Here is a 12959-nt window from a genome sequence, read left to right on the forward strand (position 1 = left end):
CACACGATGCGCTGGTAAACAACTCAAATGGAGAATAAAAACGAACGAAACGAGAAGATAGTGGAAATGGAGAGTGAGCTGGCTGCGTTTATTCGCAGCACAAAAATGCGCCTTTCGCCCCAGCGCCCAGCGAAGGACGCAACAAGGGCTGAAATACCCGACGAGACATCGGGACGCGCAGATGGAGAGAAAGACTCGGAAAGTGATGCGGCACCTACAACACAGATAGGAACCCAGACCATACCGCACAGTGCTGTAATTGGGGAAAGAGGCACAGTGGAAACTGCCGAAACTAATAAAATGGTTTCGAATATAAGCCGAGTGGGAGGACTTTCGATTACTCTGGCGCAAGCGGAAGAGGAAAGACTTATTAAAAAATGCACGGCAGTTGTGAAGCACATGCGATCTGCGACGTTCCTCCAGAAAAACGTCGGTAAGGGGGTGAAAAACGGACTAATGGAACTGGAAGAGCTCCTGGACAGGATTTCATACTATAGGCGAACATGGAAAGTAAGACAAAATCCGCAGGAAGCAGAAACAACCGCGCTTCCCGAAGAGAACACCACGAGTACCAAACAGCCCATTGCAGAGCGAACTTGTGTGTGTGTGTGTGTGTGGTGGGGAGAAGCTACAGCTTCTGAGCACTCAGGCCGTGTTGGCCCATTGTACTCGCGTCCCCCGTCTAACGGAATATTCCGGATTCGTTAACGTATCGTAGGATTTCCGTTAGTGGATGTGATGCTACCCGTCGTAATTGGAGAACATCGGCACCAAAGATTTGATGCCTGATGCGTCCATAGGCGGGGCATTCACATAGGAAATGCTCCGTGGATTCCGCTTCCTCATTACAGGAGGGACACGTATCATCTTCGGTAATTCCTATTCTGAACATATGCCCAGCTAGTGAATTATGACCTGTCAGAATGCCCACAATACACCTGCAAGTCCTCCTGCTTTTCGACAGGATAAACTTTGCGGTACATATGTTGGGTTCTGGCAGGAAAAGTTTGGTGTGTCGAGCAGCATTAAGGCTCTGCCACCTGTCATTATGGGAAACTTGTTCCCAGTTTTTGAAAACAGATTTAGCCAATGCTACTGATACCCCAATTGCTGGCTCCGGTCCCGGCATAGGGGAGATTGACCCCTCTTTCGCTAAAGCGTCCGAGATTTCATTTCCTTCTATGCCACAGTGACCAGGTACCCAGAGTAGTTCCACCGTATTGAATCTAGACATAGAATTCAAACGGTTTCTGCATTCCTGAACGATTTTCGAGGTGATCAAAGGACTCCTCAATGCCCTCAGTGCAGCTTGACTGTCACTGCAGATTGCGATGCGCCTGCCCTTCAACCGCTCGTCAATCACCCAGTTTGCCACCCTTAGGATCGCATAAACTTCGGCTTGAAAAACTGTTGCATATTGTCCCAAAGGAAAAGCCCACTTCTCGTTTTTATTCGAGAGGTAGACTCCGGCTCCAGAACTCTCTTCTGTTTTTGAGCCATCGGTGTAGAAGACTTCCGTATATCCCGCCACGCATTCTTCTGGGACTTGCCAGTTCTCTCTACGCTTCAGGGTAACTTCATATCTTCTACCCAACAGATGTATGGGGACACGAGAATCGGAAGGCATTGTAAGAACTGGATTCAGTCCTCCCAGTAACTCTTCCAATGCTCTGTGCCCCCCACATCCGTTGTTTTCCCATAGATCTAATCGAATTAGCCTATGGGCTGCTCTCATTGCAGTGCTTTGAATAAATATATCCAGGGGCTGCAAATTGAGTAGTGCATTCAGAGCTGCGCCGGATGTCGTGCTCATGGCACCAGTGATACCCAGACAAACAGTTCTTTGCAGTGCAGCTAGTTTACGGTGAAAACCTTTTTGTCTCACTTTAACCCACCACACTACGGATGCGTATACGAACATCGGCCTAATGATGGCAACGTATATCCACATTACCACATGAGGTCTGAGTCCCCATGTCGAGGCAAAGGTCCGTCTGCACAGCCCATAAGCTGTGAGAGCTCGTTTCATCTTTACCTCTACATGTTTGTTCCAAAGAAGTTTTTTATCTAGAGTAACCCCCAGGTATTTCACTTCTTCGGAGAGTTGAAGGGTAGTACCCCTCATCTCAGGGAGGCAAAGTCCATCCAGTTTTCTCCTTTTTGTGAATAAAACCATTGTGGTTTTATTTGGATTAACTGACAAACCATGTCTAAGGCACCAGCTGTCTATCAAATCAACGGCACGCTGTATATTCCTACACACCGTTCCAAGATCCCGATCAACAGCAAGTACAGCCACGTCATCAGCATAAGCTTGAGCGTGTATTGGCAAATTTTGCAGTTCACATAGCAGTGAGTCGATCAGCATACTCCACAGAAGCGGCGAAAGCACACCTCCTTGGGGGCAGCCCTTCGTTGCCTCCGTAGTCAGGTAGCGATCGACCCCTACCTCAGCGCACAGCAATCTTTGCGTTAGCATAGCATGGATCCACTTAATTAAAGCATCATCAACACCATGCGCTCTGGCGGCATCACAAAGTTTTTGAAAAGGCGCACAGTCAAAAGCCCCTTCAATGTCCACAAACACCCCCATCGCGTACTCACCATTCGAAGTTGCATCCTCTATCTTTGTGACCAAAGAATGAAGAGCAGACTCACAGGACTTTCCACGTTGGTAAGCATGTTGGTTTTCACTAAGTGGGTGTGACCTAAGTGCGTTTCCACGAATGTGACGCTCCACCAGTCTCTCAAACCCTTTCCGCAAGAATCAAGTCAAGCTGATCTGTCCGAAGTTCTTTGGATTAGAATAGCCATCTTTCCCAGGTTTCGGTATGAAGACTACCTTAACCATTTGCCAAGAGGAAGGCACGTAGCCCAGAGCAAGACATCCTCGAAAAATATTTGTTAGAGGTCGCTCTAAATGCTCCATACCCTCCTTTAGCATTGCCGGATAGATGCCATCCATGCCAGGTGCTTTGAAATGTTCAAAGGACAGTATCGCAGCTCTCACCTTTTCAAGGGTAACAACCGCTTTCGCAGTGTTCCAGTTCCTCTTGCAACACTTGCGTGTTGAAGGGGTTGCAAGAACCGTCAACTCTCCCCCTACCACTTCTCTCACCCGTTCCCCCGGGTGGTGTACTTCCAGGAGGGTCTGTACTGAGTCCAGTCTGGAGTTCGTGAAAGTACCGTCGGGTTTTCTAAGAGAATCCAACTTGGCCGACTCATCCCTTTTGAGGACTCTGCACAGCCTTGAAGTCTCCCTTTCGCCTTCCAGTTCCTCATAGTACGCTCTAAAGGAGTCTCGTTTCGAGCACCTCACGAGCCTCTTATATTCACGTTGTGAGTTCCTGAAATTTAACCAGTCTTCGTTCTTGTTACTTTTGCAAGCACGATTTAGAAGTCGCCTGGTTGATTTCCTGAGTTTTTGCAGTTCTCGGTTCCACCAAGGAACTGTTTTACCGCTTTGGCCTCGGGAAATAGGACAAGCCTCTTCATAACACTCTAAAAGTATGTAGTTCAGAGTTTTCAATTCATCTTCCAGCACCAAAGGAGTCCTTAGTCGCCTAGGGAACTGTACTTTATTGCCAAGAAGTTCATTGAACTTTGCCCAATCCGTTTTCCTAGGGTTCCGTCTTTGTACTGCAGACTGTTCGCCCGCAATAGTCAGATTGAATTCTAGATATCGGTGATCTGACAGTGAGACCTCGTCTAGCACTCGCCAGTGTGTAATCAACTCTAACAATTTTGGGGTACAGATTGTTAGGTCAATTACTTCGCTTCTTCTCGGTCCCACGAACGTAGGGGCGCACCCCACGTTTGCAGTCATAAGACCAGCTGAAGTGATGAAATCAAATAGCTTCTCTCCTCTTGGATTGCATTTGCTACTGCCCCAACAAATATGTTGAGTATTCGCATCGCAACCTATTAAGAGTTCGAGACCACTTGATTCTGCATACGCCACCAGATCCCTAAGTTCTTGCGTCGGTGGAGGATACAAAGAATCATAGGGTAAATAAGCGGAGGCAACTATGATGTTTTTCCTCTCGCCATTTATCTGGTATTGTATGATGACCGTAGCTAAGTCCTGGGAACAATATTGTCTCAGTATAGTTGCCTCTAACCGTCTTGACATCAGGACGCAAGCTCTCCGTCTTATGGATCTTTCGTCGTAGAAGATCCTAGCCCCCTTTACTGATCCAATACCACAGATTCTGTTAAATCGAACCCACGGTTCTTGCACCAGAAAGATATAGGGGAAATCCTGTGGCTTTGTCATTCTCGCTGCCAACAGGTAGGAGGGAGCTTTGGCATGCTGCAGGTTGATTTGACCAATCTTTATGTTTTTCGACATAAACTTAGTCTATTGTCTTATAGAAAACAGTTAGAAGCGTATGCGGCAGTTCGCGTATGACGGGGTTTCCCCCACACCGTACCGCCAGAGACTCGATCCCCTCGTGATTGATTTCTCTGAGAAAAGCCGTACTTGGGAGTACCGCAATTCCCATGTTCTCATCCACGAAAGATCTCACCTCATCCCGCAGAGCATTCGTCTGTTTTCTACTTAGCACCTTACTTGGTTTGCGGTGTCCGGGTTGCATAGATTCGATCACTCGAACTGGCATCAAGTCAGTTTCGTTCACGTCTCTGGCTTCACTTTCTTCCGCCTGTTCCTTGGAAGGTGTAGGAGAAGTTACTAGCAGGTAGGATTCACTCTGTAGTCCCTTCCCCAGTGCGAGCCCCCATACGGGGGTTCCGCCCCTGTATGCACTATCCTCCGCGCACGTCTCCATTGTGGGAGAGCGCACCGAAGATGCTGCAATTTGCTCTATGTTGTGTAAGTCGAAGACCATCATTGTTCTTCGCTCTCAAAATGGAGATGATGCCCTACAGTCTCCTGATATGACTGAATTTCAGTCTATATAGGAAAAAGTGGAGCACCATATGGTGACTTCCCCTGAGCACATTTAGACTCTGTTGGTTCAGTTCGAATGCCAAGTTGAAGCCCTCCACGTTTGTAGATTGGTCCTTCCTGGCATTCATGAACTTTACCCTCCAGTGTCCAAAGTCCATGCCCGGGTTCTGTTCACCCAGCAAGCGGATGATGTCCTCTGCCTTCCTTCGAGGGCCCGGTAGCCAACATCCGACATGTTCTGTCCTGCGTAGCTCAGTGTTCACAATAGTAAACTTGGGCCGACCGCCGGAACTCAAAGTTGGGATTACCTGCTGGAGCCACTTTAAGGCAGCCTCGTCAGCGCACTCCAAATGTAGAAGCCCATCACGAAAACCTTGATCGTTAAATCGTGGCTTCGTTCCAGGCTCCATCATTTTCTTCCACAGGCATTCCTGGAGGATGGTAAATTGTCCCTCTGACATTTTGCCATCCTTGGAGGAAACTCCCACGGCAGCAGTCAGAACAGAGGCCGCAGCTTGCGCATACGTCCTCTTCCTTCCCGCCTTCGTGTTCGTATTCCTGTGGGAGGGACCAGCTTCATTGAGATCTCTCTCGCTGATTTGATCACCTCCCGGCACACCGGTCCTAATCCCCGCGAGACGCGTGGATGTAAGCCCTGGTGCGGAGCACAATAAAGCGTCGACCACAGCAGATGTGTTGGTCTTACGCTTCTTGCGCGCATTACCGCTGACTGAAGAGTCTGGTGCGTCCAGTGTGGATCTTACCGGGGTTTCCAGTTTATCCCCACCTTCCGCCGGAGATTCCGCTACCTTGCGTCCGATTTCTCTGGGCGTTACCGCGCCTAGTGGTACAGCCACGTCCATGTCCTCATTCCCAAGGTACTTCATCTTCCTTCGCAGTGCTCTCGTCTGCCGCCGGCTTGGGGCTTTTCCAGGTTCACGGTGTTCGGACCGCTTGGATCCATTTCCACATACTAGCGTTGAACCAGTAGCGTCCACGTCACCAGCTTCCCGTTCTTCCGCTCTTCCCAGTAAGGATGGCGGAGAAGGTTCTGACAGGCAGGATTCAGCCTGTAGTCCCCCCTCCTTAGTGGCCGAAGTTCCTTTCTGCCAGGCCTTTCTCTTCCGCTTGCGGGTAGATTTGGGCTGTAGTACCGCGGACGGGCCGGCCGTAGTCGGATTTCCAGTTTCTCCCAATTTGAGAGTTTCCGTACTTTCCTTTCTGGCTAACTTCGCCGTAGGCACTAAATGCAAACTTTCCACTGAGTCGGAAAGCATGCCTTCTACAGATTGCTCTATAGGCAAATATGAACGTGGTGAGGCCTCCAAAATCCGCGCCTCGGCCGCGACATGATTGCTCATGGTCGCGGGTGGATTCGAAGTCTGTGACTTCTTACCACTTGGAGAGTTTATATCCATTGTTTCCATATTCATATTTTGGACACCCTTAGTGTAGCAGTAAACTACTACAGGCTCCCCCACCACGACAAGGTGGTGTCCGAGGGGGAGCAGAGCGAACTTGGTAAAAAAAAAAAACGAAAGCAGGAAGGGACATCTGAAGGAGACTTCACTCAGGTACTCTCCAGGGCTGAAAAGAAGAAGGCGAAGAGGATCAAAAGACAACAACACGTCGCGCCATCAGAAAAACCTCTGCCTAAAACTAAGGCGGACACGAAGGACGGAGTGCCAAAAGAAAAGGTGGGGAGACGAAGGAGGACTAAACCGCCAGCTTTGCTTATTAAGCCGACGGAAGGCAAGACTTTTGCGGAAGCCCTCAGCGAAATCCGTTACAAAATCAAACCCGAAGACAACGGAGCGACTATAAATAAAGTCACGTTCTGTGAAGCAGTCAAGAGGCTTCTAGGAGAAAAAGCTTTGGTTTCTAGCCTGGAACCCACCTGTGCTTTAGAAATCCGAGACCTTGACTGTCTCACGGAAAAGTACGAGGTAGAAGAGGCCATCAAACGCGAATGCCCGGAGGTAACCAATGTCCGGATTGGTATCACCTCCGCAAACTCCCGAGGCCAAAAACTCGCTGTGGTGAAAGATGCCGAGCAATACGCGAGGAAGCTTCTAAACAGCGGGAAAATAAGAATTGGTTGGGTAGTGTGTAGGATACGAATTCGTGCCGCCCGAACCAAATGTTACAGATGTTTGGATTATGGGCACACATCTGCAAACTGTCGGGGACCTGACAGAAGGGCAACATGCCATAAATGCGATCAGGCAGGCCATAAAGCGAACAGCTGCAATGAAAAGGAAAGCTGCGTCCTATGCAGGGACCGTGGCGCGACTGATGAGAGCATTGTGCACACTGCGGGATCGGGGCGGTGTCCAGTTTTCAGAGCAGAACTAGAAAGAGCTAGGATACGGTCAACATGATTCGCATCCTACAAATCAATATGCACCGGAGTGCAACCGCTCACGAGTTGCTAGCGCAGTTCGCTGCGGAGACCAAAGCTGATTTAGTACTCATCACTGAGCAGTACCGAAACAAGAACCCAGTTTCATGGCACGCAGACATATCAGGTACTGCTGCCATCTGGGTTCGGGTCGGCACGCTCCTGGAGGTTCTTGCCCAAGGCCGAGGGGACGGCTTTGTCTGGATTCAGTGTTCAGGGATAACGTTTTTTAGTATCTATCTTAGGCCGAATAAGACGATGCCGGACTTTCGTTGGAGGCTTGATGCTTTGGAGGACGCTATCTTAAGCACGGATGGGCGGATCCTGGTCGGGGGTGACTTCAATGCTAGGGCACTTGAATGGGGCATGCCTCACACAGATTCCAGAGGGAAACGAATTCTGGAAATGGCGGCGAGAACAGGATTGGTAGTCCTAAACACCGGATCCACCCCAACGTTCCGGCGCCCGGGCTGCGAAGGAAGCATTCCAGACGTAACCTTCGCGTCGGAATCACTGGTGTCGCTGGTGGACGGGTGGCGAGTTCTGGAAGACTTTTCGGCAAGTGACCACCAATACATTGCCTTCGAAGTGGTGGACAGAAATTCTCGATGTGCGCCACCCCAGTGATCTTTCTGTGTATGGAACGTCACGAAAGTGAACACCGGGAAGTTTGTCGAAACTCTGGAGCAGGTGGGGCCACGCTGAAGGGTACTCCTGGGGGCGGTGGCACCGCGGCTGACACTGTCGTAAATTCAGTTATGAACCTGATAGCGACGGTCTGCGGAGCCTCCATGCCCAGGAAGACATCGAGGCGCGGCAAACCTTCCATGTATTGGTGGACAGTGGAGATCGCAGAGCTCCGGAAGGAGTGTCACAGGCTCCGCCGCTTAACACAACGTCTAAGCGACCGGAGGGAGTCATATACCATAATGATGGAGTACAAATCAGCCAAAAGGAGACTCCGCAGCGCAATAAACAAGAGCAAAGCTCGCTGCTGGCAAGATCTGATCGACGAGGTGAATGGGGATCCGTGGGGACTCGGTTACAAACTTGTAACCCGAAAAATCGGGGCTCTGCGGAAACCCTGTTCACTTAAGGCCGAGCTGATGGACCGCATTGTGAGGGCACTCTTCCCTGCACACCCCGTATGGCATGGTGACGTCGGCGCGGAGAGCGCAGAGGACTGTATACTTTTCTCTATAAAAGAGAGAGAGCCTTCTTTAATTTTGAAAATCGTTTAAAAAGGAACTTCATGTGTTGATTAAACATTATCTATGGAATGGAAAGATACCATCCAAGTAAAAGAGGACTTGATAGGCAGCACGGAGACTCTGTACGAGAGACATAAACTAACATTTAATGTATTGATTTCCTGAATTCAAACATGATCATACCGATAATACTCAAGGCACTGGATGCCCAAGTAAGGCAGTTAAGCAAGAAAACGTCAAACAAGTCCTGACAATCTGACTAAGTGGTGATATCAAAATCCTATGATCTATGGTTCTATGCTCGTAAATTACTGGCTACTCGATCGAAAACTCTCTAGTGGTGAAAATTTGGCAAAAGATGAATTTTCAACCTAATCCCCAATAGGTGAAGGTAAAAAGAGTGTCCATTCTATTCAACCCCCAATGAAAACTGGCATGGCGGGGAGGAAAACGGAACAGCAATCCTGTCTGCCGAACCAAAACCAAGTGGCCGAGAGGAACCTCGAAATGATGGTACCGGAAACGCTGATCAAAATGGCGGATTCACCAACGAGGCTCGTAAATGAATCCATCATTGACTACGTTCTACTGTTTGATGAAACCAGCCAGGATTCCAGAACACCAGATGGAACACCCCGGACTTAACGACAACAACGCATGTATGGGTAAAGAGGACTTCTTCTTTTTCTTCAGCCTTTGTCCCGTTCACAAGCGGGGTCGGCTCGTCGTGATCGGCTTCGCCATTTGGCTCTATCGAATGCCTGATCTGGGTGCAATCTCGAGGCTTTCAAATCCCCATCCAGCGTATCAAGCCACCGTTGCTTAGGTCTGCCTTTTGGTCGTTTACCATCGACTTCGATGTTCAGACCAATCTTGGCAAGTGAATTCTCGTTTGCACGAATTGCGTGACCATACCATCGAAGACGCCTCTCTCGCAACTTTTCCACGATCGGTGCAACCCCATAACGATCGCGGATATCCTCATTTCGGATGTGATCTAAACGTGTGACGCCTAGTCCACTAGGGTAAAGAGGACTTATTTATAAATTACTAGATAAGAAGTTTCCTATCCTCAATGGTTAGACTTGCTATTAGTTTCATTGAAGACAGGCACTTCTTTGTTAGCATACGAAATGAAATTTCCGGTCTCCAGTAACCTCGGGAGTACCGCAGGGAACCGTTCCAAGTGCAACCTTCTACAACATTTTCACGGCTAATCTCCCTACCCCTGCCATCAACACTGATCTGATCCAGTGATACACTTATCTTCTGTATGAAGCTCAATCCCCCGACGGCTTTTGAAGACATGGAACAATATTTGACATATATCTCTGCAAAAACTACCGCAGCTGGGATATCAAAATGGATGAAGCAAAAATGAAAAGTTGCACCTTTCTAAGATAATCTAGTTACTTTACCTTTAGATCCATACACCAGGAAGACAACAGCTTAAACACCATAATGGGCAAATCAAAACCAATCAAATACTTAGGTATTTGTAGCTCTCCACGTTTCTGGTGTCAAACGAGTGTTTCCGGGGAACAGGGATTTAGGGATAGTTCCCATTTGGAGAAGTATTATTTTGTAACGATCGTCTAAATAAGAATTCAGGCAAGCTTCGCTTACCGTGATGTTTTGGAGCTTGGATGTGATGGGGGTCTAGGGAGGTCGACGGTGAACAAAGAGAAGGAGGTGGCAAAAGGACTGTATCCTTGTGGGATGCCAGCGAGACATGGATAAGGTGACCACAAGATTATATGTGAACTTGAGATTTTTGCCCATCTAAGAAACTAAAGATTAGCTTTCAGCGGTGCGGATGGAATTTGAAGATCCCAGAAAGCTTAAAATCGAGTCTCTACTGCCATACGGAGTCGAAAGCGTTCCTTAAATCGAGGGAGGTAAGCGTTGTCAGGGGTTTCCGGTTTAAACCCAGAAAAACGAGAGATTCTGTAGTCCACTCAAAGATTTTGGCCGAGGAAGATTGAATCGAGATAGGCTGTAGCTCTGGCTATCGCGATTAGAAGTGTTTTAGATTTTTCTTGGAGATCCGGGCAATGCAAGCACTCTTAGAGCCGGTGGAAAGTAGGTTTAACCCTCTCAGCAGACGCAGCTATCAAATAGACACAGTTCTCCCCGTCCCCAGACCCAACAGACATTTTACACAGCAGCTGAAATTAGCGACAATATACTCCACGCTTATCACAACTTACGGCTACAGACAAATAGACGAGAGCTTGGCTTGCGTAGGATCATTATGTTACACTTCATTTTCAAAATGAAGTGTCATTTTGGTTGGAATCAGTGTCCCCATATTAATCGCAGACTTCCTGTGTCGCTGAGCTGCTGGTGGATATATAGCATAAGTCCTTGCTAGACCCCCCAATCTCAATTAGGTCATCAGGGAAAATTTCAACTTGCTCTTTTCAATCCAGCACTCTTTCTATCGTTTTTGAAAACGTTGTCGACCCACGTGTATATATGTAGTCTGTATGTAGTAGATTGTTGTCTCTTTCAATCAATTAAGCATGCTGTTCTGCACCAAACCAATACTACTGGCTCTCCAGTCTTCCCGATGGTGCTTCCTTTACCACCCCTGAAGCTTCCATTGCTCGAAAAGAGGTTGAACTGCTAACATACTCAAGCATGGCATACGCAGACCTTCCAACAGTAGTTGGTCATCTCCATTCCATCTGGTCCCAAAGATGAAAGGCGAATGACGATTGTATGGAGATTATAGACAGCTTATTCCGGACGGGTACCGTCATACTTTCTTGAGAGTGTATCTTTTTATGGCTTACCATAAACTCCCTGTAGCTCCTCAAGATATTCCAAAGACAGCGGTTTGCACACTTTTCGAACTCGTGGAGTTCACATGGGCAAGTTTGGCATGTGTAATATGGTGTAAACATTCTTGAGATTCATCCACTCTGGATGGCATTGTGGCCGCATCTTCCACCAAGTCCGAGCATTTGCATATCTCGATTACATTTTTCCACGTCCCTTTGACAATGACCTAATTCCCATCGTTGAAAAGTGCTGAACAGCAGGTGAAATTTCCAGTATTCTACCACGCCTGACGACAACCAACGCGACCGAGACAAGGTGCAAGCGATTGCGAGCTTTTCCGCTGCCGAAGACGGCCAAAGGCCTTAGAAAGTTCTAGGGTATTGTAGACTGCCACCACCATTTCCAGCGTAAAGCCGCTCACCACCAGGCGTTACTTAACACCTTCCTGTCAGGTCCCAACACTAAAAAATCACGGGAGATTCTGTAGTTTCCAAGAGCCGTCCAAGCGTTTGAAGCAACCAAGCAACAGCTGGTAGATGCTACACTTTTGGCATTCCCTCAATAAGATGCACTCCTAGCCATGTTTATTGATGCGTCAGATATTACAGTTAGCACTGCTCTTCAAGCTGGCAACGGTTGGGTTTCTTCTCAAAACAGTTAAATCCAGCCCAAGAGAATTACAGCGCCTACGATCGTCCATTACTTGCTGCGAATCTGAGCATCAAGTACAACCGTTTTCCCTTTGAAGGCACGCGATTCACCGTGTTCAGGACTTGTAAGCCTCTCACTTTTGTCTTAAGGCAGAAGCCCGACAATGCGCAAATTTCGGCACTTAGCCTACATCAGCCAGTTTTGCATCGGCCATTCATCATGTGCCCGGTAAAGACAACTTAGTGGCAGATGCTTTATCCCGGACGCTGAGATCAACATCCCAGCCACAGAGGATTTTTCGGCAATCGGAAAAATGACTCAGTTCTTCAGAGCCTACAATTTAAGGAATTTTTTATCTTCCTCAATCTACTGCAAGATCTCTGAAAAAGGATCCAGGCCAAACATTTTCCCCGCTTTCCGTATGGAAGTGTTTCACTTGGTGCACGGTGCGCCCCATTCGGACAACAAACCGGCTAGTCTCCAGCAAATATTTATGGTCGTCTATGAAGAAGGACGGGAATTTTTGGGCCAGAGATTGCATCGGATGCCAAAGTTATCAGGTCACTAAGCATGGTAAAGAGGAATTAGGTATATTCCCTAAATCAACAAATCTTTTCCACACCATACATCTCGATATTGTAGATCCTTTGCGAAATTCGCAACGCTGCAAGTATCTCCTCATTAGCATTGATCGGTTTACACGGCGACCTGGAGCAATACCTCTGAAGCACATTACAACAGAGTCGTGAACTGAGACTCTCTGTCGATAGCGGATTCCGCGCTTTGGTGTCCATTTTTTTCTCGAGGCTCAAAAGGCTCCTTGAATTCAAACGCCAGCGAAAATCTGCAGTCCAATGGGATGCTAGAACGTTGGCGTTGGACGATAAAGGCAACCATTATATTCCAGGATATCCTTGGAAAGTAGGGACGAGGTAATTGAGGGAACGGGCCGGGATCAGTTCATCGCATACGTCGTAAATTGCTTCAGTGTATTGCC

This window comes from Hermetia illucens, chromosome 3 (genome assembly GCF_905115235.1).
Source record: "Hermetia illucens chromosome 3, iHerIll2.2.curated.20191125, whole genome shotgun sequence".
Classification (NCBI taxonomy): domain Eukaryota; kingdom Metazoa; phylum Arthropoda; class Insecta; order Diptera; family Stratiomyidae; genus Hermetia; species Hermetia illucens.